The sequence below is a fragment of the Falco punctatus genome (genome assembly GCF_963210335.1).
Source record: "Falco punctatus genome assembly, chromosome: 6".
Classification (NCBI taxonomy): Eukaryota; Metazoa; Chordata; class Aves; order Falconiformes; family Falconidae; genus Falco; species Falco punctatus.
The window spans coordinates 11539876-11567774 of record NC_137585.1 but is presented as its reverse complement, the minus strand read 5'-3'; the positions used below and the strand labels follow the sequence as shown (position 1 = coordinate 11567774).

Below are 27899 nucleotides of genomic sequence, written 5' to 3'. Positions count from 1 at the left end.
CTCCAGAGGTTGCACTTTTGCAGATCTTTCATATATCTAAAAACCCCACAACGATATACACATTCAAAGTAAATGTCTATATTAGACATTTATATAGAGACGTATTAGAAGAGAATAGGCATCATACTATAGAAAACAGGTATTTAAACAACTACCTGATAAAAATTCCTATCTTATACGTCATTGCTAATTTTCTTGTTATGGGCCCTGATGGGATGCACCTCCAAGTGCTGAGGGAGCTGGCAGATGTTACTGCTAAGCCACTCCCCATCATCTTTGAAAGGGCATAGAGAACAGGAGAGGTGCCTGAGGACTGGAGAAAATACAGTGCCTCTCCAGTCTTCAAAAAGGGCATGAAGGAGGACCCAGGAAACTACAGACCAGTCAGCCTCACCTGCATCCCTGGAAAAGTGATGGAACAGCTCATCCTGGAAATAATCTCTAAGCATGTGGAAGAAAAGAAAGTTATCAGAGCAGTCAACATGGATTCACTAAGGGGAAACCATGGCTGAGCAACCTAATAGCCTTCTACGGTGGAATGACTGACTGGGTATATGAGGGGAAAGCACTGGATGTTGTCTACTTTGACCTCAGCAAGGCTTTTGACATTGTCTATCATAACATCCTCATAGGTAAGCTCCAGAAATATGGGTTAGATGAATGGACAGTGGGGTGGATTGAGAACTGGCTGTATGGCAGAGCTCAGAGGGCTGTGATCAGTGGTGCAGTCTAGTTGAAGGCCTGTAGCTGTGCTCCCCAATGGTCAGTACTCAGTCCAATCTTGTTCAACTTACTCACCAAGGACCTGAATGAAGGGACAGAGTGTACCCTCAGCAAGTTTGCTGATGATACCACACTGGGAGGAGTGGCTGGTACACCAGAAGGCTGCACTGCCATCCAGTGAGACCTGGACAGGCCTGAGAGTTGGGTAGAGAGGAACCTGATGAAGTTCAACAAAGGCAAGCTTAAGGTCCAGCACCTCAGGAGGAACACCACCACACACCAGTACAGGCTGGGAGTGGATCTGCTGGAAGGCAGCTCTGTGGAGAAGGACCTGGGAGTTTTGGTGGGTAGCAAGTTGCCCATGAGCCAGCCTTGTGGCCAAGGTGGTCAATGGTATCACAGGCTGCCTTAGGAGAAGCATGGCAAGTGAGTCGAGGGAGGTGATCCTCCCCCTCTACTCTGCCCTGGTGAGGCCACATCTGGAGTATGTCCAGTTCTGGGCTCCCCAGTTCAACAGAGACAGGGAACCACTGCAGAGGGTCCACCAGAGGGCTACAAAGATGATGAGGGGACTGCAGCATCTCCCATATGAGGAAAAACTGAGAAAGCTGGGCCTGCGTAGCCCAGAGAAGAGAAGACTGAGAGGGGATCTCATCAATGTCTACAAATACCTTCAGGGTGAGTGTCCAGAGGATGGGGCCAGGCTCCTTTCAGTACAGCCCAGTGACAGGACGAGGGGCAATGGGCACAAACTGCAACACAGTAAGTTCCATCTGAATATGAGGAAAAACTTCGCTACTTTGAGGATGACAGAACACTGGAACAGGCTGCCCAGAGAGGCCGTGGAGTCTCCTTCTCTGGAGACATTCCAAAGCTGCCTGGATGTGATTCTGTGCAACCTGCTCTAGGTGAACCTGCTTTAGCAGGGGTTTGGACTAGGTGATCTCCAAAGGTCTCTTCCAACCCTGACCATTCTGTGATTCTGCGTTTGAAAATTAATTTTCTATACTTCTAGTTAGAATACCATTATTAAATAAAAACCCTCACAAAGTAAACCTGAGTGAATAGAAAATGTGCATAAAAATGGAAGTTACATTTTGCCTTATAAATAGATGTTTAAACTATGTAGAAGAAAATTTATAATATTGTTATAAGTATTTGAAAATGTACAGGCACGCTTATTAGTTTGAATGAGGTTTATCCACACCATGTTGATGGAATGTGAAAAGTTAGGTGGTGGCAAGTCTTACAGCCTGTGGGGTCAATCTTGCCCCTAGACACACGTGTCTGTGTCATTTATCTGCTACAATGCTAGCCAACACTTGCTGATTTTAGAAAGTATGTGCACACAACTGTGGGCAAGACTGAACAGTGACTTTTCAATTTGAAGTTTCTTCACACAAATGCAAACATTTTTTGCAATCTGATTCTAATTAACAATAGAGTCATTCATTCATTCTCTAAAAAATGAGCAGAAATCCCCTTCCTTTAGCAATACACAGACATTTGATAGTAACAAAATATTTGAGGTGATTATGTGTTACAAGATCTGATTCTGTTCTACTTAAGTCCTGTTTCAATCTCAGCTACAGGCCACAAAACCACTGTGCTGCACGACTTGCTCAGAGGTATTGGAAGAAGAAATCTTCCATGTACAACTGCAAAGAAAGCAGTGCAGCCATTTTTTCACAATGATGAAAACTTCAGGGTTTGCCTACTTAGCTCACAAACTACGTAACAGACAAGTACATGTTGAATCTCAGCAGTAGCAGCTAGTGTAGTCTTTTTATGGTCTGAGTTCACTATTATATGAAACTTCTTATTGATTCCAATAATCCCAATTAATAAAATCAGATCTGTGTAAAAGTGCCCCTCAATCTACTGGTACTCTCTTGCTAATACAGCCCAGCACGCAGTTGGCTTTTTTCCCCACAAGAGCCTACTGTTGAGTTATGTTCGACTTGTTGTCCACCAGGACTCCCAGGTCCTTTCCAGCACAACTGCTTCTATGAGACTCTTGTTTAAGACTAAAGGCAAGAGGTGCAAATCCATTTTTTTTCACAGAGCTACTACCAGGGTGTTTACTTTGTGCTGGAGAGCATCCAAAGATGAGCAACAAAGCTGGTGAAGAGTCTAGAAAACAAGTCTTATGAAGAGCGGCTGAGGGAACTGGGGTTGATGAGTCTGGAGAAAAGGAGGCTAAGAGACCTTATCACTCTCTACAACTACCTGAAAGGAGGTTGTAATGAGGCTGGCGTTGGTTTCTTCACCCAAGTAACAAGTGATAGGATGAGAGGAAATGGCCTCAGATTGTGCCAGCAGGAGGTTTAGATTGGATATTAGGAAAAATATTTTCACTGAAAAGGTTATCAAGCATTGGAACAGGCTGCCCAGAAATGTGGTTGACTCACCATGCCTGAAGGTATTTAAAAGATGTGTAGATGTGGCATTTAGGGACAGGGTTTAGTGGTGGACTTAGCAGTGCTAGGTTAATGGTTGTACTCAATGACCTTAAGGATTTATTCCAAGCTAAATAATTCTGTGATTTTATGACTGGTTCTACCTGGTCTTATTCACCAAACAATTATTAACAACTGGGGATATTAGGTGCACCAAGTGGCATGTGACTTAATGTGGGGACAATTGAGAGATTCACTTCAAAAGCACACTCCTGATTTAAACTAAAATGCTAATATGGACACACCTGTAAGATCCTTCTCAGAATCTTGAGGGAAGTCCTATGATCTTGACCAGGTGCTGGAAGAAAACCCTATCACTTGAAATGCATTCCATGAGACTCATGAAGGCCTGAAAAATATGAATAGTATCTCAGAGGTTAGTATGGAAAACCCCAAAAGTTATTTTTGTCCCTAGCAAAGGACTATCTCGGTAACAATACAACTCTAAAATTCCATTCAAGTCAGAAGTGGAAGAAAAATATTCTGGATCTTGGTGTTCTAAATAGGAATCTGGTGACTGTAAAGCTGTTTAAGGTACCATGACTGATGGATGGTCTTTTGCACAAGGTATCAACAGCATCAGTACTTAGAAGCATATAATCATAGAATAGTTTGGGTTGGAAGTGACCTTTTAAGGCCATCTAGTCCAACCCCTCTGCAATAAGCAGGAACATCTTCATCTAGACCAGGTTGCTCAGAGATAGATGACATTTGTTGTTCTTCCCTTGTCCACTGATGTAGTCACTCCATCACAGAACGCCACTAGGTTGGTCAGGCAAGATTTTCCCCCAGTGAAGCCATGGTGGCTGTCTTGAAGAACCTCTCTGTCCTCCATGTACCTTAAGATGCTTCTAGGAGGATCTGTTCCATGGCCTTCCCAGGAAGAAAGATGTGTCTGACAGGTCATTAGTTCCCGGGGTCCTCCTTCTACCCTTTTTAAAAATGGGTTTCCCTTTTTCCAGTCACTGAATACATAACCTGCAAATGTTGACAGAACCATTGTCAACAGAAGGGTCATTCGTGTTCTGGAAGTCTGCGCTGCACAAGCTAGCACTGCAGTAACTCGCCCTGACTCCCTTGAAACAATCTGACTAACACGGGGCAGTCATTGAAATGGTTTTGTATGAGATACAGAAGCTGTTTAACCAATACATAGGTGATACTGGGAAAGTCCTGAGGTTCTTATCCTGCCCTTCTACCCGGGCACTCTAGAAGTCTTGAGGATGTCACTATGTCACCATTACCTCTGCATCATGCAGTTAGATTTTTTATATGTATAGGTAATCTGTCAATACTAAAGCACCTCCTATAGAAATATCTGGTTATGGAGATAAAATAAATAACAGTAATATCAAACAATAGAAAAGAGAAAGAGTCCTGAAAGAACAATAAAAGAATCTAAGAGAAATATAAAACCCGAAGGAAATTGAAATTTGAAGAATGGCTGTGGCATCTATGTATGAGATGTAGCCGGGGAAATGCACGGTATGCAAATTTATCCTCATATTAATGCTGTTGTGTAGTGTGAAGAAGACCGCTTGAATTTTGTGATCAATCAGCTTTGTTGTTTCAGAAGATGAGTGACATCTCTGCACAATGCTCCGATTGCCGCCTTCTCTGTTTCTTGTGCAACAGACTCCTGGCTCCCCTCCTGCTACTTCCACCTACTCTTGCCTGTCTGTTCTTGGGTAGGAAGGACACTCTGCAGCTCTCACAGGAGGAAAAAAAGTCTTTGGTGATGTGGCATTATTGTAAGAAGGCTGTGACTTGGTATAGGACAGATCAGATTGGACTCTGTTCTCCTTGGCAATGAGTGGCTTGCACCGATCTTAGACTGCACTAGCAGGAGAAAACTGAGAATGCAGCTCAGTTCATTATGTTCTAATGACTGCAGCAATGCTCTATCTCAGTTGTTTTATAAATTTTATCTTCTCTGGTGCACCTTTTTTAAAAGCCTATCTGCTCAAACAGGATTTTCAAGACTATAAAGCTGACAGATGAAGACTAAAAAGAACAGAGTTTCCCAGAGCTTTATGGCAAAACAGTAGAAAACAAGGGGACAGAGAACGCATTGAAACACGTTGTGGAATCTCTGTCCTTGGAGGTTTCAAGGTCAGGTCTGATAAAGTTCTGGGCTACTTGCCCTGAAATCAATGTTAATCCTGAGACGAGCAGGAGATTGGACTAGGTGATCTCCTGAGGTCCTTTTCAACCAATTTTCCAATCAATTATTCTGATAACTGAGGAAAAATTCCTAAAGTTTCTCTAAGTTAGCTTTCCCCACGTAGTACCAGAAAGGCCAGGTTTGTAGACAATTTCGAATGATGGAATTGACAGTAGTGGGAGTATGATATTGATGACAATGAGCCTCACTACAGACAAAAGTTGTGCGGTGACAAGAATGACTCTTGACTTGACCACAGATGCATAAAATGAGTTATTTTTTTTTCCTGAGGCTATGCAATGATACAGTAACGGCTCCACAGTACAGAATAACAGTCAAGTCAAACTGATTGAAAACAGAGGGATTTAAACTCCATGGTAGCAACTGAAAGGTGTTTTGCTTATGCTCTGCTCCACTCTGTGGGTAAGGAATTGAAATTCAGATGGGAAAAAACTGAAAGATAGTATTTTCAGATATCAAAAAAGTTGCTCATCAGATACTTTATACAAATTATCTCCTCTTTACTCTATACCTAATCTAGCAATTAGTCACATAAATAAATTACACAAAGTGCAATATTTAAAAAGTACAAACTTTAAATCCAAATACAAAAGATATTTAGCAACACGGTCTGGTTGAAATCTACATGGTGTGAGGGCTGTCACAACCTGTTTAGTGGCATTTTGACAAAAGAATTTGAAAGATCATGTCTGTATATGACCTATGCTTGTCAGAACATTCCTGTAATACCTACTGTATAGCTGGTCTGGTTTTTCAGCTATGGAAACTGTTGGTCTGTCTTTGCTTATTAAATGAAAATTACATTATCAAGATATGCCTCAAAATAATCTCAAAAACCCCTTCCTTTTCTGTATTACACCGATCTTGAATTGATTAAAAGTGAAAATGTTTTAGAACTAAATTACTTGCCACTACTTAGATGGTTTGGGATTTATTACTTATTTAGTTAAACTGGAATCAGAGTAAACTTTTATTTTTGTCTTATTGACAAGCATTTTGTCTTACTAACAGATTATTTTGGTTTCCCTACCAAGATAAATACAAAATGTGATAATTGCTTAAAATATTTTCTATTGTTTAATTTTAAAAATACTTCCAGTAATTAGGTATTGGAAATGCATGAGACTCACTCTCCTAAAATGTTAACATATTCATTGTATTATTTTTCAAAAATTTTGTGCTACTAGCTTGAGTGTATACCTACCACGTTATAGGAAGCTGCCTTGGCCAAACAATTTCCTCAACTCAGCAAGAGAGAGATTACATAGAATTTTACCAGATACTTTGTGCTTGTTCCAACTGCTCATAAAAGGCATCAGTCCAACAGTAATCTGCTACTTTTGGTCCAAGAAGTAGTTAGAAAACTCTTTTCACTTCAATTTATTATTTCATCTTTGAAAACCATGTAATGGAATAGAATCATAGGATCATTCAGATTGGAAAAGGCCTTTAAGATCATCAAGTCCAACTGTAAACCTAACACTGTCAGTTCCACCACTACTAAACCATGTCCCTAAGTGCCACATCTACACACCTTTTACCTACCTCCAGGGATGGTGACTCAACTCCCTCCCTGGGCAGCCTGTTCCAGTGCTTGACAACCCTTTCGGTGAAGATTGTTTTCCTTATATCCAATCTCAGCCTTCCCTGGTGCAACTTGAATTGGTTTCCTCTTATCCTATCTCTTGCTGCTTGGGAAAAGAGACTGACCCCCCTCACCACAACCTCCTTTCAGGTTGCTCTAGAGACCTTGTCAGAAACAAAGGGATAATTTTTGTACCTAACGTACATGACAACTTCCTCTAATAAATCTATGATACAGGCTACTACATAATTTAAAAATGCTTTCCAAGATCTTCCGTTTAAATTATTCCAGTTTAAGATTAATTCTGTGTGCACTGAAGTACATGGAAAAGATTTAATTGATTTTAAAACAATTGTATTGATTTGATTTAGCATTGGATGATGCCAGTTATCACCAGACCATAGTTTAGAACTTTTTATTCTACCTCTCTGTTTGAATGCCATGAAAAGAAGATAACGGCAATACAGTGTTATTATCAATCAAAAAGGGAAAAACATCATTCAGGATCAGGCATCTTAAATCCTAATGTCTGGCTAATAAAAGAGATTAAAATTGAATTAAAAATGTAATTTAGCATGTTTACCAGTTCTTCCAGACTATTACTTTTTTTTGTCTTAATACTTCTTTGCTGACCGTTGTGTAAAAGATCCATACAAACATTAAGATGAATTTCTGAGGATAATAAAACTGATCAGGTAATGAATTTTATCAAGTCCACAAAATACACAAAATTAGAAAACTGAAAACTAGCTTCCTTTTAATTTCTGCCATAATAATATGTCATGTTGTATTGGGACTATGTAAATTTACTTTCACAAGTACAGTCCTCTAAGTGCTTTTTTTTCCTTTTTTTTCTTTGTGTTTTTTTCCAAAATGAGTATCTTTAAAAGTTACCTGTAGTATATAAATTAACTTTTCAAAATATTTACATTGAGTATAAATGTCAGTTTACTGTTCTACCAAGTAGAAGTACTATTTCTAAACAAATAAGCAATCTGGAAAAGAAAGTAAATACAGGCCTTATTTCTCCATCTTTAATAAATGTACATACTTGTCTAAATTATTTCAGTGTAAAACCCGTTACTCTTCCTCATACATAGTAACTCACAATAAATCAAAAAATCTTCAGGTTTGGAATTATGTTTTTGCTTTCTTCACTCATGCAAATAATATACTGTTGTGATATTCCATTATGATATGCTAATAAATAATGTTATTTTAAATGTATATGTTATACTAAAATGTGGATCAATGGATTAAGGTAAAAATTCTGAGTAATTTTGTGAATGTTCATCTAATTTGTTCAACATATGGATGCATTTCTTAATACATATTTTCAAAGGACAGATGTTTCCACTACTTTAAAGGTTTAATAATAGTCTGCACAACTGAGAAATGCAAATTTTGTATTATGCATAAGTTGTTTCACAAGCAACTTGCAAGTCAAGTCTTGGAGTCTGTAACATTTCAGGCCATACCAGGCATTCAGTACTTTCTCTTAAGTTCCTTGATTGCCCAAAGCAATTCTAGGCAATTTTAATGGGTATGATAACACAAACTATTGGGACTTAACTTTCTGGTGCTGTGAATGTATTTGCGGTGTGAATGTTCCTTTGCTTATTAATTAAATGAAAATGTTAGTTAAGAAAAACCACCAACAGTCGTGGCCATCAATTTTTGCTAACTGAAACATCTCACCGAAAGCCCATTTTTTAGTTGCTTGTTTTGGTAAAAATAATTGCCAAGCATGTAAAGTGTCATTAGCAGTTTATAAGTAGAGGTTTATATCTGATGTTCTATTGGCATTTTTTAAGGATAAGATGCAAGTAGTCTTAATTTATAGTGTAACAAACATTTTATCTTGTCTTTGTAATTAAAATACTTGCTAAATGGTCAACAGGCGTATTTTTGGAGGCAATAGCTTGACAGCTGCATCAAAAGAAGTGTGGCTGGCAGGCTGAGGGGGGTGATTCTCCCCACCTACTTGGCTCTTGTGAGACCCCACCTGGAGTACTGTGTTCGGCTCTGCGGTCCTCAACATAAGAAAGACACAGACCTGCTTGAGCAGGTTCAGAGGAGGGTCATGAAGATGATTGGGGCTGGAGCACTTCCCCTATGAGGACAGGCTGGGAGAGTTGGGGTTGTTCAGTGTAGAGAAAAGAAGGCTCCAGGGAGACCTTATAGCAGCCTCCCAGTACCTGAAGGGGACAACAGGAAAGATGGGGAGGGACTCTATCAGGGAGTGTAGTGACAGGGCAGAGGGTAATCGTTTTAAACTGAACGAGGGTATATTTAGATTAAACATTAGGAAGAAATTCTTTACTGTGAGGGTGGTGAGGCACTGGAATGGGTTGCCCAGAGAAGTTATGGATGCCCCATCCCTGGTTCAAGGCCAGGCTGGATGGGGATCTGAGCAACCTGGTCTAGTGGATGATGTCCTTGTCCATGGTGGGGGGGTTGGACTAGATAATCTTTAAGGTCCCTTCCAACCCAAACCATTCTATGATTCTATTCTATGATTTGAGGAAAAAAGGGCAAATTATATAGGAAAACTAATAATAATTAATTATTATAACACCTGAATTATACCTGATCTTAATGTGTTTAACAGCCGACTGATCCACTGAAAGCATTGAGTTGGGAGCACTTAGAACCTGCTCATCAACTTCCTAGGTTTGCCCAATGAACTTTTTTTTTAAAGAAAAATAAGGGATATCTTCTTGTAATAACTTCCCCAATGTGACAATGTATTTTATGAATGTCAAAAGTCTTCAACATTACTCGTATACCTTTGCTTGTCAGCTGCTTTGCCACACTTTAGCAAACATTCGATGGTTTATCTATTGTCAATAAAAATATCCAGTCAAACTACCATTTTATGGTTTTAATTAAATTTTTCTATAGCAGCTGGATTACTTGGGAGTGTTTCTGATGGAAAATAAAGCTCCAGTAGATGGATAAATAATCAGGGTTTGGATAGTAATTGCCTATTTGCTTGATGATTGTTAGTACAATGCTATCCCAAAGAAGGGCCTATCATGCAGTTGCATGTGATGCAATTTATACAAATTTATACAAAGCATTTCCTATGTGCATCTCATGAATTTTCCTTATCAGACTTTAATGTAAGAAATTACTATTATTTCAGGTGTTCATTCTGCATTTTTTTTCCTTCCATAATGAAATACAACTGCATGTGTTACAGTTCTTGGCTATATCAATTAGCAGCATTAAAACTGCTTTACTATATAGACTAGAGATTAATTTATCTAGGACTGAAAGAGAAATGTAATTGCCCGTTGCTACATTTCAGCTACCTGTGTTTCTGTGTCTAATAGTAATGAATCTCTACTGTAGCTATTTTGCAAGTGGTCAATCAGCAAAAGTGATTGATTGCTTCTAATTCCAGAGACAGATCATTCTCCCTCAACTTTAGTGTGAAGAAATGGAAAAGAATATGTCTTCATTCGGGAAACAGGAGTGGAACAGAAATCTGTGTTCCTTTTAGTACTGTAATTTCAAACTCAGTTTTTGACTATATCTAGACATAGATACATAAAAGCAGACTGGAATTCCTTCAGGGCTCCCATTTGGTGAAATTGTCTGACACTGTTGGATTACTGCTGAAGAAAGGAATGGTCAGTCCCCTCTGACTGCTGGTGGAAAGAATGCCATTCCCTATGTAATAGCTGTCCAACTATAATGGGTGCAGCCACCATTGCCTGACAAAATCCAGGGCTCAGGAAAGGATGTACACTTTTTACAAAGAGAACTAATTGAGGAATTTTTGTTCCAGAACATTTCTGGATGTTTGCCTTCATCCGTCTCAAGCATAACAAAGTCATACTAAATTATAAATAACTCCAGGACTGTAAAGAGACCGCTCTGAAGATTTTAATGTGAGACAGTAAGGAATTTTCTTGGAATATTTTTTGGAGTTCATCTGCAGTAAAATTAGGTCTTATGGTGAGCTATTTTTAAAGAGTGGGCATTGAATTACGCATAAGGAATGATATGCTAATATGCTGACCAATGTGATGCAGTACCTGATTCCAACAAATCTGGTGAGAGGATTCCAGGACTGACTAAAGTGGTACTGCATCTGGTTCAACTATTGTACTAGAGTCATGCTTTGCACCATAGGACATGAAATTCCAAGTAGCCATTCCAAATACAACAGTATTTGTCCTTCTTTGGTGCTCAGATGATGACTGTGTTTACAGAATCCTGTCTTTGCTCACTTGCAGCCTTCCAGCTCAGCCTCTGAGTCGGTAATTGGGACAGTTACTCAAGTTGTCTGAAAAATTCTGCACCCTGTTTTTAGTTGTTTGACCATCCACCTGAGATTTCTGAGATTCTACCAACTAAAATTTTGCAGACTGTTTCTATGGTTTGGGGTAGGGGGCAATGAGATATCAAATCTTGCCAGAATCTAAGGTCAATAATGATTATAGGCTAGATACTGCGTGTCATTTAAGGAAGTGCTTGATACCGTAAAGCAATACTTGTACCATGTTACGTAAATGATTCTGAAGGCTATATTCTTTTCATATTCTTCAATCCTAAGGCCAGAATTTAAACACATGGTAAAACTGCAAGCAAAATTAAATTTCCCACATGCCTCATAGGACACATTTGTTTACGCTGTCAGCTCTGGAGACTTCCATAGTCAGTTCCTGCTTAAGGGAAGTTCAGGGCTGACTGCATGACTTCCTAGATTACTTAATGTCTGTATCACGTCATTGCTGTCAATACAGAAAATGTATTATCATAAATTTTCTCAGTAATTTTGGCAAAACGTAAAGAAAATCCTTGTGATAAAGCTCTACCTTTCAAATAGTGGTACTCCAAGCAGAGGTACTAAAAGTACATGAAGTGGCATGATTTCACTGTTCTCCCACTCTTTGAGGTAGTCTCCACAAAACAATGTTAATGGGCTAAATCCAGTAGGTCTGCAAAGCCTGTCATTTCCTTTTAACATATTTATTAAAAATTTAAATAAAACCAGAAAAACAACAACACAGCAAAAACTTAGGAAGAGGACCAAAAGCTTTAGGAAAGCCTTTGCCCCATTGAATGTATCTCCTACTGGGGTAAACCCACAACATACGCTTAACTTTATGTTCTTTGGCAACATTGAGGAGAGGGTACTGATTACATTAGGAATAAAATTATGTTTTAGAATGATCCATAGAAGTCTTGAATACTGAAGTTCTAAGAAAGCCAAGTGGAAAAATGGAATTATTTTCAAATGGCAACACTTTTGTCCTTAGAACAATTTTTTTTGGGTAAATTTCAAAGTTCTTGAACTTGGTGTTGAGAGAATTTATGGACCTTCTTTGTCCACTTTTTCAAATCCCCACAAAATGTGTGTACATTAGCTACCAGCTGAAGAATACAGCCCTAGTTCTTGTTGATGAGGTCTGACTGATTTAAAATGCGGCAAGTATGCTTGTAATGGCTTTAAAAAGGACTGCTTGGACATTTCCTTCACAGTTTAACCAAACTCCCAGCACTTGTGCAGTTTTCCATGATTAACTAAGTGATTTCTTTATGCAATATTGTTTTCTCTAGAATTTCTATGAACTCAAATATTTATTTATTTTAACATTAAATAAGGGAAACTAAAATACTGTAGGAAAATACCACTTGAAGAGAACTGTTCATAAATTGCTCTTGCAGATGTATGCAAAAACTGATTTAAAAAGATTTGCTCTTATGAATGAAAAAGTTGTTTTAAAACTTGTAACATGATTTCACCAAGAAGTCTCCAGTGTAGCATTTCTGCTTATACAAATGCACTTAACATACAAATCAATTAAACCTGGGAAAAGGCAGCTGAAAAATAGATAACTGACTGCAAATTCAAAAGTACTTCCATAGGATTTAAAAAAGCAGCAGGACTTAGCATTTGAAACAAAAACACCCAACCCAGAAAAACACCTAGTAATCTAGTAAAGTGTCTATTTAGATGCATAAAAGCTGTAAAAATTGGAGCAGGTTAGTGAAGTGGATACTACTAACTCACTGCAAATGCAGGATTGCATGGCTTGAGATGGCAGGTACAGTATGATACTTTATCAGAATGACTACTTGATGAATCTGGGGAAAACTATAATTCTGACTATAACTGCCTAAGGAGTTTGCCAATAGACAGATATTATAAATGAGAAAAAATAACTTTAGAACTTGGCCTCTGGGTTCTGCTACTGTCACCCAAAAGGAGAAAAGTATTACAATCAGCTGAGGGGAAAACGGTACTCTATTGCAAGCTTTTTGTTTAATAGCAGGAGTTTAAAGTGTCTATTTTTTGGTAGATTTTCTTGAAAGGAAATTTTAATGATTTCTGTACCATGATTTTTCCTGTAAAACCTTATAAGGCAAACAAGTATGGTATGCTTGGACTGTGATTTGTTTTGTTTTGTTTTGTTTTGTGGGTAGAAAAGGGTGGCAGAATTTTTCTAACCAGGCAGATTGTGGTCTAGCAACAAACATACTTTTTTGCTTTATTACCAGTTGTGGTAATACCAGTGAGGACTGAACTAGGTGGTGATGTGGGTAGTGACCTCAATATTGGAGAAATCAAAGACTTAAGTTGATGAAATATTATAAATTATTCTACATGTCAGCTAGTTTGAGGGCTGACAGTATTTTCTTCTCCTCCCCATTCAAACTATTTAACTGATTGTATCTTGCTCCTAATACTGACCACAAGAAAGAGAACGTATGTTGGTTCTTATAATGGAAATAACAGTTGAAACAAGCCGAACATGGTTGATTCTTTCCTGCTGGTGACCAAACAGCAGATCATAAAGACTTTAGATGCTACAAGCCTTGACTATATTTGAAAATGTTGAATGGCACACTATTAGAATAGTGGTAACCTCTCACAAAGCAGCTTACTGTCCTATGTCCCATTCTGCCTCAGAATAAGAAAAGTGAGTACTTGATTTTGTCATCAGTTACATCACCTACTCCCCTCAGTAAGGAAGTCAGTTCTTTAAGTTAATGATGCCATTTAACAGTGGTAAATCAATCCATATCTACTTTATAAATCATGCTTGTTCAACAGAGTTTTTCTTATTTCTCTACAAAGATTTAAAAAAGCATCCAGTCCAATAACATTACAAACACTGTTTGATTTGGAAAACCCACAAATATGACTGGCTTCATACCACACAAACTGCTATACTGAAGGGTGGTATTACCCACTTATTTATAACCACCTAACGTTACCATGTAACGCTGAATCAATTAAAAGAAAAAGTTCCAGAACTGACAGGAATCTCTATAAACTTTGCTCTCTAGGAGACATAACAATAACATTCAGCCCAAATTAAGACATTTTTGGTCTTAGATTGGTTCAAACTATTTTGGGTGCAATTATACTGGACTTTCTGTTTTTCAGTAATCTAAGTATTCTGAAAGGTTTTCTTACGTATTTCAGAAAACTCTAGAGAGAAACACAGTTTAGAGTAGACTACAGCTACCAAACATAAACAATCAACCTTTTGCTAATTGCTACATTCAATCTTAAGTAAAAATGTAAGACTGCTACACAACTTCTGCTGCCAGATTCCTTTTAAAAACTGTAACCAGCGTATAGCTTGCAATGTTTCCTCCTCTTGCTTTTCCTTTAGTTGCTGAATTTATATTTATTAAATTGTCCATTTCAGGCTTCAGGGAATGAGTTTGAGAGCGAGACAAATGGACTTTGTTTCTTTTGTTTCTTCATTCTTTAGTTTCCCAAAATACAGTGGCTATCAAGAATCAGTACTACCTTGGAAGAATGCCAAAAATTTATACTGATGGTCTGTCCAAATTGGGGTATACAATGAACTGCAGTGTTGGACAATAAGAAAATTTGTGTTCTATTTCCTTGTGGTGCATTACAATAGGAAATACTCTTAATATATAAGGGGCATTATCTAGGGAGATTTTCAAAATTAACTGATAGGAGCTTTGAGACAGATCAGCTGAAGTGAAAGTTGAAGTAGATTCACCAATAGCAGCATATTTCAAGGGCTACAGTGTGGCAACTCAGCAGGGAAGATGATTATCAAGACAAAGCCACATCAGACCCGAAGGAAACCATAAAATACAGATATTTAGAAAATTATAGACTTAAAGAACTTTTCCCACTTGGGTTAATTTGGGGAAAAAAAAGAAACAACCAAAGATAGAGGCTTGTGTCACAAAAATCTATATTATGCAGAATTGATGTTGAAACTGATTTTTGGACAAACTAAACATTATCATACATGAAAAACCTTAACATTTGATTTCTTTTTGGAACTGTTTTAGTATACTACAGACGCTTTCCTCTTTTGTGATGCTGATACATGAATACAAGATACTTCTGCATATTGTTTCAAGAAATTTTTTAACACTTTACATTAAGGAAACATACATTTAGTAGTTCATGAATTTGTTTTCTAGACCAATATTAGTTTACGATACATGCACACAGAAGTTGCATACCCAATTTTTACAGGCACTAAAATGTCTTAGAATATTAGTGACTATTTAGATTGTAGGCTTCAAGGCACTCCGTAAGATACTGTAATCTTACTGCACAGCCGCTTCACAAAATCAGAGCATAATTTTTATCAGTCTTTTTCAGTTACAGAGAGAATAGCATTAGTGGCATCATTTTCTTAGCACAGAGAAAAATTGAGTAACTGTATGTCACCTTTAAATGATACCTGTTACCTGTCATTAAAACAGTATTGAAAAGTATCGAGATACAATAATAGTGTAATCTTTTTAGTGCAAAACCAAAACAAAAGTGATTTCATTTTTTTTCTCATCTATCAAATTCTGACACAAAAAAAAGGTAAGAGACTCTGATAATGGTCACTATAAGCCATTAAACTCAGTAAAAGTAAAATAATAAAAAAAATTAAAGTAAGCAATGCATTTACTTTTACTGATTTTCAAAATAGAGAAAATGAGCTAATTAGACAAGCCTGCATTTTGAAGGGACATTTTCCCTTACATAAGAAGAAAAGTATAAAGTTATTATATACCAATTCTCATAACCCAAAAGATACAGCTGTGCTTTAAAAACACAGTGAAAATGTAATTACCTAATTTAGCTTGGTAAGAGCTACTTTTTCTTGGCTTTTTGCCCAGAATATACTTATTCCTTCTGCAATAACAGTATGGCAAACTCTAAAAAAGAAAAGGAACATGTTGTAGAGAGGCAAAGCAGAATATGTGTATTATAAACATGACATACTTCAGGGTTACTGCCTTCAATAACGAGCAATACAAATTTGCATTAATCTGTACCAAAAGAATAATTCCTTGATAGTATAAAAAGTGAAATCTTCAGTTTATTGACAAAACAGGAGCAGGGAGTCCTGGCTCGAGAGTGTGTTTGAACATCATTCTGGAAAGGATCTCCTGAAGTCCTGAGAATGTGAATTTTCACTTTCAGTATTCCAGAAAGCAATGAGATTAACTACTGACTAGAACCTTACAGAATTTCTTGAATGTCCACATATTAATATATAATATTCAAAAGGTTCTCTTAAGAATATTTTTCTCTCCTGGTACAACAAAGAAGAAACACTACCATCTGACCGACCTATATAATGGCCTTCAGCTGAGATAATACTGCAGTGGAAGATTAACTAATACAGAAAACAAAAGCATTTAGAATTACTGGTTTTGTCTGCTGAGGATGAATGTTTCAGAAACTATCATCAAACTTTAATCTTTTATAGTGGTTCAGGCACAAGCTTGTTTGCCTTTTTTTTTTTTTTTTTTTTTTTTTAAATCCACGGCATAACATGTAAAAAGACTGATAAAGGTGCATATGTTATTTACAAAATAAATTCATGTTCTAGCGCCACCTTTGGGAACACTGCAGTCAAGTGTAATGAGACATATAGCCGAAACCATCATGTTTTCAGTTTCTTCATGTAGTATGGAATATGACCATTACTGCAGTGTACTGTTCTAGTGCTGTAATGCTAAATCTTTTTCATTCTATGTCTTTTAATACACTGTTCATAAAATACTATTAGATACTGAAACTGCTTTGTCTACAGAATAGGTTCAGTAGTGAAAACAACCAGGTAAGTTTCCCCAGTTCTTCACACTATGGTAAGCCATTCACAACTGGGATTCTCTGCCTCAGCCGTCACCACAGCTCGCCATGTCCCCTCAGCACCTCACAGCACCCGCTGCCCGGGAACTTTCCTCCGTCTGCCCAGACCAGGAGGTGGTTTGATCTTCACTGTCCAGTCAGTTCTTGAATCATTTTCTGTGATGACGCAGAAGGGTGGCAGCTGATGTTAACTAAACACGCTGCTGCTGTTTGAGGACAACGCTAGAGGCGACGAGCCCAAGGTCACCACGCAGGCGGGCGAACCACCGCCTTCTGACTGCAGAGCCGAAGGCCAAGAGGCTGCATCCCGGGACCGGGGCTGCTCCGACACGGGCGCCAGCCGGTGACTCCAGCGGCTTCGGGCTTCCGTGACTGGCCCCGTAAGGCGCAGCACGGCGCCGTGGCGGCCGGGGAGCCGCTCCCCGAGGCACCCCCGGCGCGGGGTCCCGGGCGATGCTGGCGGTACCGGTACCGGTACCTCGCCCCCTCCGGCCCCCTCCCGCCCCCTCCCGCCTCAGGCGGCGGCGCCCGCGCGGGCCCTCGGCGCCACCCAATCAGCGACCGCCGGCTCGCAACGCGCGCGTGCGGGGCCGGCACCACGTGACTGGCGGGCTGGCGGCGCGGGGTGGGGGGGAGGGAGCGGCGTGACATCCACATCCGGGTGAGGCCGCGCTGCCCGGGCCCGGCTCGCGCGCGCGGGGGCGGTTTTCCCTCGGCGGGGGTGGCGGCGCGCGCTGCTGGCGCGGGAGCGAGGCGCGGCGGGCTCGGAGCGCCAACGGGGCCCGCCGGCCGCGGGGTCTCTGGCAGCGGCGGCCGCGGAGCGGGCTGAAGCGAAGGGGGCAGCCGCCTCCCGCCCCCCACTGTGGCGGCTGCCCGCCTGCGCCGAGTAAGCCTCGCAGGGGCCGGCAGGCGCCGTTCCCAGCCGCTCCACCGCCCTCCCTTCACCGGGGTTCCGGGGCGAGAGCCGGCGGCCTGGTACTGACGGCGGGGAGCCTGGCGGCAGCGGTGCCTTCAGGTGATGGCCTGTGCCAGGCCTGCCCTGGTCTGCCTGACTCCTCCCCCGGTGCTGCCTCCGGGCCGAGCCCTACCTGTGCCCCCGCTGTGGCCCACCGGCACTGGTAACCGTGTGCGGCGGTGGCCGTGCTGAGCGGGGTGCCTGAAGGGTTGCTGCAGAAAAGGGGGTTTTAGGAGTAGTGTAGGGGAGCCACAGCAACCTTCCTTCCTTGCACCAGAAAATTGATACCCCTGTCAACAGGAAGGAGAACCTTGTGAGTAGTTCTCTAGCCCAGAGGTTTGGAAATCTTGGCTACGACTTTTCTGCTCCTCTGCTTCTGAGGCCAAGCTGTGCGTGGCTGAGTTGTCAGGCACGGTCCGGAATCTTAAGTTGTGGTGAAATATCCAGTCTGATTTTTCAGAGGCACCTGTGTGCCTAATATCCGTTACTATAAATGTCAAAGTACTTCTGGAAAACTAGCTGAATCTTCAGGCATCTGAAACATTTTCTATACATTTCTATAAATTCTGTAATTCTGGTCTTTGAACATCTTGGTTTGAGGGTTCTCATATTTTTAATAGGGTTGACTATATCCTCTTGATACCTCAGCGCCTGAGCTTAACCTCTTGCTCTGGGATACTCCCTTGATGAACTCTCTCTGCAGCTTTGGTTCTTCTCAGGAGGCTATACTTTATCTTCTAAGCACTTTTCCTATGTTAGCAATTCTTTTTGCCGATCAACTACACATCATGAATGCCTTTCTTGCCCTCTTACAGCAGTATTTTAGTGGCGCTTTGGGTAGTTTTGTCATAGTGCTTGAGCACCTGTTTCTGTTTTTGTTCTCGATGTTTTCTGGCTGGTTTCATTTCTCCTGCTCTTCAGATTTTGCTTTTCTGCATGCGTTTCTTAAACTTGTTCTGATTGCCTCCATGTCCATGGCTTGAATGTCTAAGTAACTTGGTACTAGTGTTCAAGTACTTCATTGCTTTTTCTGCAGGGATCTCAGTTTCTCAGTCACTAATACAGGCAGCAGACTGCTGACAGTTCTCAGAGTTTTCAGGGTAGATGATATCTGTTAATGAGCACCGTAGTGAACTCTATGCTGCTAAGATTTGAAAGAAAAAAACGCAGCAGTGTTCAAACAGGTAATGCCTGGATGCTCAATGTATAGTAGATAACCCCAGAGCCTTTTTCCGAACCTTTTAAAGAGATTCTTCATAATGTGGTGCAAATTTATTTTACGGTACTTTGAAAACAAGACAAACACAGGAGGCTAGGAGAGTAGCTTCTGTGCTGTGTGCCTCAACATGTCTTTGTGAATAGCATCATCAGTAATGCCTTCTGCTGTTAGTCTAGGACGTCACAGCCTCCATGTTCTGGTTCTACCTTAAAGCTGAGATGGTGTTTTATTGTAGCTCATCTGAGGAGGTATGTGGATTTTATGCACACCAGATTGAGACAGTGGACATCAAAGTAGTCTGTCACCTTTGGACATGCTTTTATCCAACTCTTTATTCTGACCATTGCTATAATTAAGTTTAAGGATTCCTTCCGTTTAATTCAACATAGAGATAGAAATGGTTGAAAGCTGAGTATACCCGGTGACACATTTACATCTGTGATGTTCATACATAAACTTCCCCAAGGATTTTGAGACATACTGATCAGTCAGTGACTCACTAGAGCTCTCAATGCGATTTAAGTACTTTTCCATTTAATTACATGTTCCTTGATTGTTTTCTGCATGTCTTTGAACTCCACGGAACATTAGACCAGCTCCTTTGCGTTTCTTTCCAAGTGATACAACTACTGCCAGAACCTGGTAAAGAATATATGTTCTCTAAACAATGTTAGCTGTTTATGTGCTGTGAGGCTGATGTTCAGGATGATGATAGCTACATAGATTTGTAGGTGCCAAAATACAAATGCTATAATGCATATTTCTGGTCCAGAGGAACAATTGGGTCACAATCCTAAGGGCAATAACTGGCACTCTCCAAATGTATGCAGAACTGCTAAGACATCCAAGTATGGTGTGTATCTGAGCGGTTGGCTTGATTCCTTCTGGCATACCGAAAACCAACTTCCAGGAAAGCTTGCAACACCAAATGGAAAAAAAGTTTGTGGTATGATGGAAACAAGCTTTTTTGTAACTCTGAATATAAAGTTCGCAATACCTTCTTGCCCATGTTCATTTGAGTCAATTCAGGTTCACAGGGTGGTTGTTTCAGTCTGCAAGTGGTATACTCATGTGTTTTGTAATCTGCTAGTGTCCATTTGTGCGGTTTTGGACGCTTAAATGCTCTTACAAGAGAAGTTTCTTTCTGCTTATGTAAAACTAATTTGATCATAATAGTGAAGGAAAAAACTTGTTAAACGACTCTTGATACTTCTTCAGCTGTGTTTTTTTCTTTTGTGTAGGGCTTTTTCCCTAGCACTCTGTAGAGGTTTCAGGCTGCAGATAGTGTAAATTTTAAGTCATGCAGACTAAACCTACCTTTACATGTGTTGTAAGTGGGAGATTATTTACAAAGTGTTGCAGTGTGACTTTCAGATGTTATATTTTAATATCTGTTAACATTGCGCTTCGTCGTTACTTTGATATTTGTAATCATAAGAATGCATCAGAAATTCAAGGTGGGGCATATTTTTCCATTTTGTCTATCTCACACTTCTAAAGACGTGAAGATTTATGTGGAAATAACACTTGCTTGTGTTGGTAAAAATAACTACCTTAGATTTTGAAGTTGAATCTAGCTTTTCTGATAAGGCCTATTGCAACCTTAATCATCTTCCTTTATTCCTTCGTGCCCCTTAAGCAGTGGTACCTGCTCTCCAGACCTGAGTCTCCAGGCGTGGTGCTGTTTTTACAGAAAGGGATTAAGTGATTTGTAATTTTCTTAATGCAGAATAACATAGTATCTAGGCTTTCTTGAGGTACAGTAGGATTCATGTTCTTTTGTCCTAAAGAGCTTGGAATTGACCAATGTGAACAATTTTGGTTTTGTGACGTAGCATGCTTTTTTTCCTTTACATTGTTCAGTTGACAGATTATTTTTTTTTGCGTGACCAAAATGAATTCTGGGGGTTCTGTCCACTCTTTCAAGGAAACCAAGGCTTAAAACTGTTAATTCCAGCGTAGGGTATGACTGGAGAAGCAGAATTGTGTACCCATAAATTTATTTTTAAGCAATTAGAGAGGAATTTTGAATTAAAGTGAATTAAATTTATTACTTTACATATACCTGTTTGTTAAAGTGATAATGAATAGTCCTAAAGAGATCTTTAGGGATGACATTTTTATAGACTTATTCTGCAGTTTTTCAGCAGCTGGATGTGGCACCTGTTTGCCTTTCTTTGTGTACATAAGGCTAATATTTCCTGTTGATACATTGTTACAGGTGCTGTCTAGTAAACATTTCAAGCCTTTGAAACAGCTAGAATGAACATAATATGTGTTTTGGATCCTCAGAAAGAAAAATGTTTCTCGTGCCGATATAATGCCTATGCAACAAAATTAGTTTTTTCTGTTTGTCATTAAAGTGGTCACAATTCAGGTTTTGTATGTCTTTCAGAGAAGAATCTAGAAATAGCTTTAGTTTAAGTTGCTAATTTTAGTCAATATAAAATTTATCTTCTGTTAAATTTGCAGAGTTCTAAGTTTTAGTTTTAAGAAAATCAAGCATGTCCAAACTACAGTGCTAACTTGGTAAAAAAAAAAAAATCTAAAATCTGAGGCAGTTTATGGAACACTGGCTTTAAAAACCTCCACTTAATGAAAACTACAGAGGATTAAATTCTGATTTTTAAGGTCCCCACCAGCAGCTCTGGTAATAGTTTTAGAATGTAAAGTTTTCACCTGTTCAGCAGTTTTTTTGATCAAAGAACCAAATTTGAATGTTTTAGATAATTTTTGTGAATCTCCTTTTTTGATAACAATATGGCATTGTAATACTTCTATATTAACTAGTCAGGCAAATTTCCCAGTCCAGTGAAACTTAATTCGGGTCTTGTCCAATTCTTTCACCTTTACACTCCAGGAATGTTGCTTCTCTTATTTTAGTGCAGTCCTTCTGGAAAAGATGGCAGGTTTTTGTGCACATATGCAAACTAATTTTAGGTGACTATGCAGCATTAATGGCTGAGGATTTTTGTTTGGTTGTTTCAGGAAAAAAAAGTTTAAACAATTATTCTGGTAGCAGTACTGTTTTCAAATTACGACTTTTGCTTCTGTTCATCTTCCTGCTGGTTTATAAGGCTGTAGCAGATACTGTACAGGAGAAAGCAATCGGTACTGGAGAGCAGGTTGCCTGTAGTCCATGGAATACTGTTGGAAACTGGCACCAAGGGCTGACAATATTAAAAAATATTTTCATTGGAAACAAATGATATAGGGTGTGCAAGCACATGTTAAGGTACAAAGCATCCAAACCCAAATTCTTCCAGTTGGAAAATTACTAATTTCAAGGCTATAGCCCTGCATGTATTAGAGCTGTTGCTTTTACTTCAACAGGGGACTTAAAAAGGTGTTTAATGTGATGTGTTATTTCTATAAAAGCAGTTCACAGAACATTACCGCAGAGAATATCAATGTTTGAGTATGCTTATTGGTTGTATTTCAGTTTTTGTATGTATTGAAGAATTGTACTCTGATTATGTAGTATTGCATTCTTAACTGTTAAGTGACAACACAACCATGCCAAGGCGCTGTAGTCTTTTGATCTGAATAGAAACAGAAAAATATACAATGTGCAATCTGTTTCAAGTGACGATAAATATGTATGAAAGTGTAATGAAAATTCAATACTTCAGTATGTATATTATGAGCTGGGAGGCATGTCCTCTGAGGGGTGGCCAAGGACTTTGGGCTTGGCTAGTTCTGAGAAAAGGAGGCTGAGGGGTGGCCTCATCGCTCTTTACAGCTTCCTGAGGAGGGGCACTGGAGAGGGAGGTGCTGATTTCTTCTTCCTGGTATCCAGTGATAGGATATGTGGGAATGGTTCAAAGTTACACCAGGGAGGGTTTGGGCTGGATGTTAGAAAGCATTTCTTTGCTGAGAGGGTGGCTGGGCACTGGAACAGGCTTCCAAGAGAGGTGGTTGATTTCTCAAGCCTGTCAATGTTTAAGAGGCATTTATTTAGATAATGCCCTTAATAACATGCTCTAACTTTTTGTCAGCTAGTTGGACTGCACGATAGTTGTGTAGGTCCCTCCCAAGCGAAATATTCTATTCAATTCTGTGAACGCTCTGGGGAAGAGATGCAGCTGTGGATGAAGGTACTGAATAAATGTGAGCTGAAATGGATGAGAAATATTTGCTCTAAGCTATAGACTTTTCAAGAAAATAACTGCTGTAGACATACTTGCTGTTGCACATGTTCTTTTGGGCACACTGAATGAAGCTGGGAGAAATCTGTAAGAAGATGAGGAGGTTTAGAGGTGCTTCATCTATTGTTACTTACCCAGAATAAGTACCTGCTTTCTGGGAAAATCTCATCATTAATCCTTGCTGAGGTTGGGGTCCACATTCCCCTGGTACTGTTTGGGGCTTTTCATTATGTCCGGGGGATCTCTCTGTCAAGAACTGCCCTCTGAGCCTGGCTGTAGAGGATTACTGTTACAGTCTGTAAAGGCTATTTTTCAAGTACTGGGAATTGCTCAGGGATTGCCCTTGTGCCTTCATTGAGCACAGTGTATTCTTAAAGATTATGGTATATAGGTGCCTCCTACAAATGAAGAATGGGGCTTCTGAATTCTCTGTCCCCACATTTACATGTGGTATCTTCTGTAATGCTGAGGAAAGCTTAAAGCTTTGGAAGTTTCAATGGATAAATGGGGTTTCTTCTGGCTTTAAGTCATCATCTAAAGGGAGCAGTAACATCAGGGCAAGATGATTCTGCAGTATATGATTATATAAACTAGTTCCCTTTTGATTTCAGGCTCTATGGTAAAGCATTAGGAAAAGTGTGAAGGGGGCAGAATGTATTTAATTTTTTATTTTTCAGACACATTCATTCTGAGGTGGGCTGACTCCCTTTTAGAAATGGGTTGTGGAGTCCCACAGTTAGTGGTTGGTCCCTGAGAGTCTGGTGAGTTTCAGTTTGTTATTACAGAATTTGTACTGATCATCACTGTTTCCAGTATGCTTTGCTGAAGTTTTTATGTATCATTAATGTTACTAATAATGAATTAATGAAATGTGAACCCAACAAATTTAAACATTTTTTTTTTATTTTTTAAAATGTTTATTTATAAAGCTAAATATAAATAATTTAAAAGTAATTTGCCAATTGACAAACTCATTAGAACTCACAGGACCACTCATGTTAGAAAGGCACAGGATATGGGCTGTTTCTGTTTAACAGACTGTGGAGGTATGGAAAAGCATTAGTAGGATCATGTCATCATTGTGTGTGTGCAGATCTTGTTCTGAAAAATAACTTAAGGGACTTAAGTCTTTCTAATAGTCTTTGTTTTCTAAGTTTTCATTCGTTTTCCACATTCGATTTGCAATTACTGTCTGAGTAGTAGTAAGAAAATGGACAGGATGTAATCAGTGAGTTGCAGGAGCTTGTGGCCAGTGACAGTCCTGTTTAAAAAAAATAATTTGTAGAAAAAAACTTCCTGTGCCTTACTTCTAGAGGAATTGCAGACTGACTTTAGAGAGAAGTGTTTGGTAAGACAGTGGTGGCTTTAGGAAGTATCTTCAGTAGTAAAAAAGCTTACTATTTTTTAAGTCAAAATCTGTAAGTGATAATTAATGTACAGTTCCTTATTAATAAAGAAAAAGGCAAAACAGACTACATGCATTTCTGATCTGTTAGCACAAACCACTGATTTTTATTTGATGTCCATCTGAAGCTTTCTAGAAGTGTTGCAGCTTGTATGTTTTTTACTAAAAATGTTTATAATGTCCTTCTTAAGGGATGAGGGTAGGGCAGATCAGAATTCCTTGGAGGGATAGTGATGGGGGTCCAGAATCTATCACCTCAACATCAGTGGTCCGTTCAGTCCAACTTGTTGGTGGACAAATAATTTTGTGTGAAATGAGCTGGGGAGCTAGCCAGGTCATACACACCTATGATTTCCATTTGTGTTAAGATCAAACTGCTGCTTTATCAGTAGCTGTAAGATAAATGTAAAACTTCAGGACTGGCTGTTCAATGTTCTTTATCTTTGGGTGATTTTTTTTGTTTGGTTTTTTTTTTTTTTTTTTTTTTTTTTAGGGTGTTATTTAGGGTATTCATTTCTTTATGGCCAAGATGTCAGAGCTGGGTACACGTTTAATTGGATGGAAATGATAATAGCGGCTGGGACTAAGACTTTATATTTTTGATGTCTTTTTGTGTGTATTTTTGGTTAAGAATTCAAGCCACACCTAATGTAGGACTTAAAATACAAAAGCAACTGAAAGTGCTAACAAAAGGAAGATGGTGGTGTTTGGTGGTTTTTTGTAATTATTTTTTTTTGTAAGATAAAGATCCTGTGTCTGCAGACATCTTGAGACATGAGGGAAGAAATACATTGCCTGGTTTTCTCTGACCAGAGAAAACTGAGGACAATTGATGCCCCTTTGAAATGTGTCTTATTCCTTAAGCAGCAGCAGACTTCAGTTTTGGTTAGTGGTAGCTGCTTTCTTAAGCCGGTTGTGAAAAGTTTACATAATCCCCTAAACCATTTAAATGCTGAGTGAAACAGGTTGGTTAACCTAGCTCTGAAAGTAGTTTATTGTTTAAAATAAACGAACAGACCCCTTTCATCTGAGAAGCAGGAACTAACAATCCATTGCAGCAACTCATTAAAAAATTTGAACTCAATATACAAGGTATGAAGGGATTCTCTGTAACAATGTGTTACAAGCCTTAAAAACATAATTTCATAAGCAAATTTTTATCTTCTTCCCTGGGGATTATATTAAAATTAAATAATTCAAGATAAAACTAGTCTTTGTTGCAGTGGTACATTGCTTAGACTTCTGTTTTCTATTGGGGTGTAAAGTTAGTTGGAAAAGAAGCTGTCAGAAAACAATCCTAATCTTCTACATATGGTTTTGGCTATAATGGATAAAACCTAGGAATCTGAATTCATTGACTGAATTCATAGGCCTATTAGGAAAATAAAATGAAACTGTATATGGTAGAAATAGGTAACTATTGACCTAAGCTGGGGGGGATGACATAAAAATAAAATAGAAATAAAATTGAGTGGTTCATCTAACACTTTTGTTTGCATGGCATGCTCTATTTCTCTACAGCAATTTCCTGTTAGTTTGTGCAAGGGACTGTCAGCGTCTTCAGTTAATTTGTGCTAAGCCAGGCAGCAGATTTTGTTGGGTATTAGGCTGCAGTTAAGCCTGGACACAGGTCGTTGGTCAACAGGTAGTACCACTGCTGCAATTGCAACTTTTTTTTCATGTTCTTCTCTTCTGAGAAGTTTGTCCAAGGAGCAAACTTCTTTTCCGTTTTTCTTTCTGCGTATTCAGGCTGAATTTGTGAGTGTTATTTTTCTGACTGCTGGCCCCTGCAGTAAGAGGAAGGGACTAAAAGTTTGCTGATCTAATATGCTTCTCATTGTGATGGTATCTGCAACATATAGGCTGTGAAGAACAGTATAACTAATTGAAGTTACTGTTTATTGTGCTTTGCTATCTACTTCCTACAGGTGTTTGTGTCTGATCGCAGTCCATTGAAAGGCACATGAAAGCCATTCCTTGATGTAAGTGTAGCTTATATTTAAAAGACACTGTTACTGAGTGACACTGTTACAAAATAAATTTTGTAGGTTTTGAATAGATGAACAGTTGATTGTTTGCTGTAAGCCATCCCTTGATGTAATAGTTGGTGAATTTTATATTCAGAGTGCCAACTAGATCAGAGAGTAAGTGGATTTGGATGTTAAGTAAGTATTATCTGTGAGAATTAATGCGTGTGAGAGAATAGGTAGTAAAGTAGTAGATTACACTGAGCTAGGCTGCAGGTAAAGTTTGAAGGTTCAAAATCCCAAACTTCCAGAGGTTTGGAAATGGTTTTGTGATGCTAGGTTGTTGTAGATGAGGGACCAAATGAATCTGAACTTCAAATAGGGCACATGAAAATAGTACCTATTCATTGCTAGTCAATTTTTTTCTCTTCCAGGCTATCAAAAAGGTAGCTTTTTATACAAAGGAAAATAGCACTGGCTGTGCTTTCCTGTTAATATTTCTGGAAAACCTCTGAAACAGTTTGCTCTGAGAGGTTATTTAGTGAATGTGACAATGAGTCCTTAGCACAATTTGCAGTAGTAATGGCAAACTTAGATTAAGGTACAAAACTGGTGCTTTGAATATTGATTTAAAGTCCATACTAACTATACTTTTGAAATATTGTGGTGTCTATGTAAACAGGTATAGATGTCCTTTACAAGTAAAGACAAATACTAAATTCCCTCTTAAGCCAGTCCTCTTTGTTTTTTGTTAGAGGTTCTATGGAATGTTTATTTTCACGTTTCAGAGCCAAAGAAGTCAGTTGATGACTAATACATTGTGCTTGTTCTTTATTGTATTTGCTTTAGTTTTTGCTACAATGTAATTTCTTGCAGGGAATGATAAATAAGAAAGTTGTGAAACATGCTGCCAATGCAAGAGCTTACTTTTAATCAGAAGAATTATTTGGCTGTAAATTAGTTTTGAATAGAGCAAATTGTAAGGAGAAGAATAAGAAAAAAAAAGTCTTTCCTTATTTTAATTACAGTTGAAGTCTTCATAGAATAGGAGACACCAATAAGTACATATAAAAAGTAATTAGGAAAACATTGATTATAGAGTTTGATCTGTTTGAAACCTGTCATCTAGTACCAGG

The 27899-nt window shown here is 38.9% G+C and overlaps 1 protein-coding gene across 8 annotated transcripts in view; it reads left to right on the top strand.

Moving 5' to 3' along the window:
- The first annotated feature begins 1360 nt into the window (after positions 1-1360).
- CCDC91 (coiled-coil domain containing 91) overlaps positions 1361-27899 on the top strand; it is a 166222-nt gene continuing 139683 nt past the window's right edge. For 3 of the 8 annotated variants that reach the window (XM_080392389.1, XM_080392392.1, XM_080392385.1), the window contains exon 1: positions 17748-18337. The gene's annotated coding sequence lies outside the window, so the exon portion shown is untranslated. The other 5 variants (XM_080392391.1, XM_080392387.1, XM_080392390.1 and 2 more) reach the window with 3 other exon arrangements.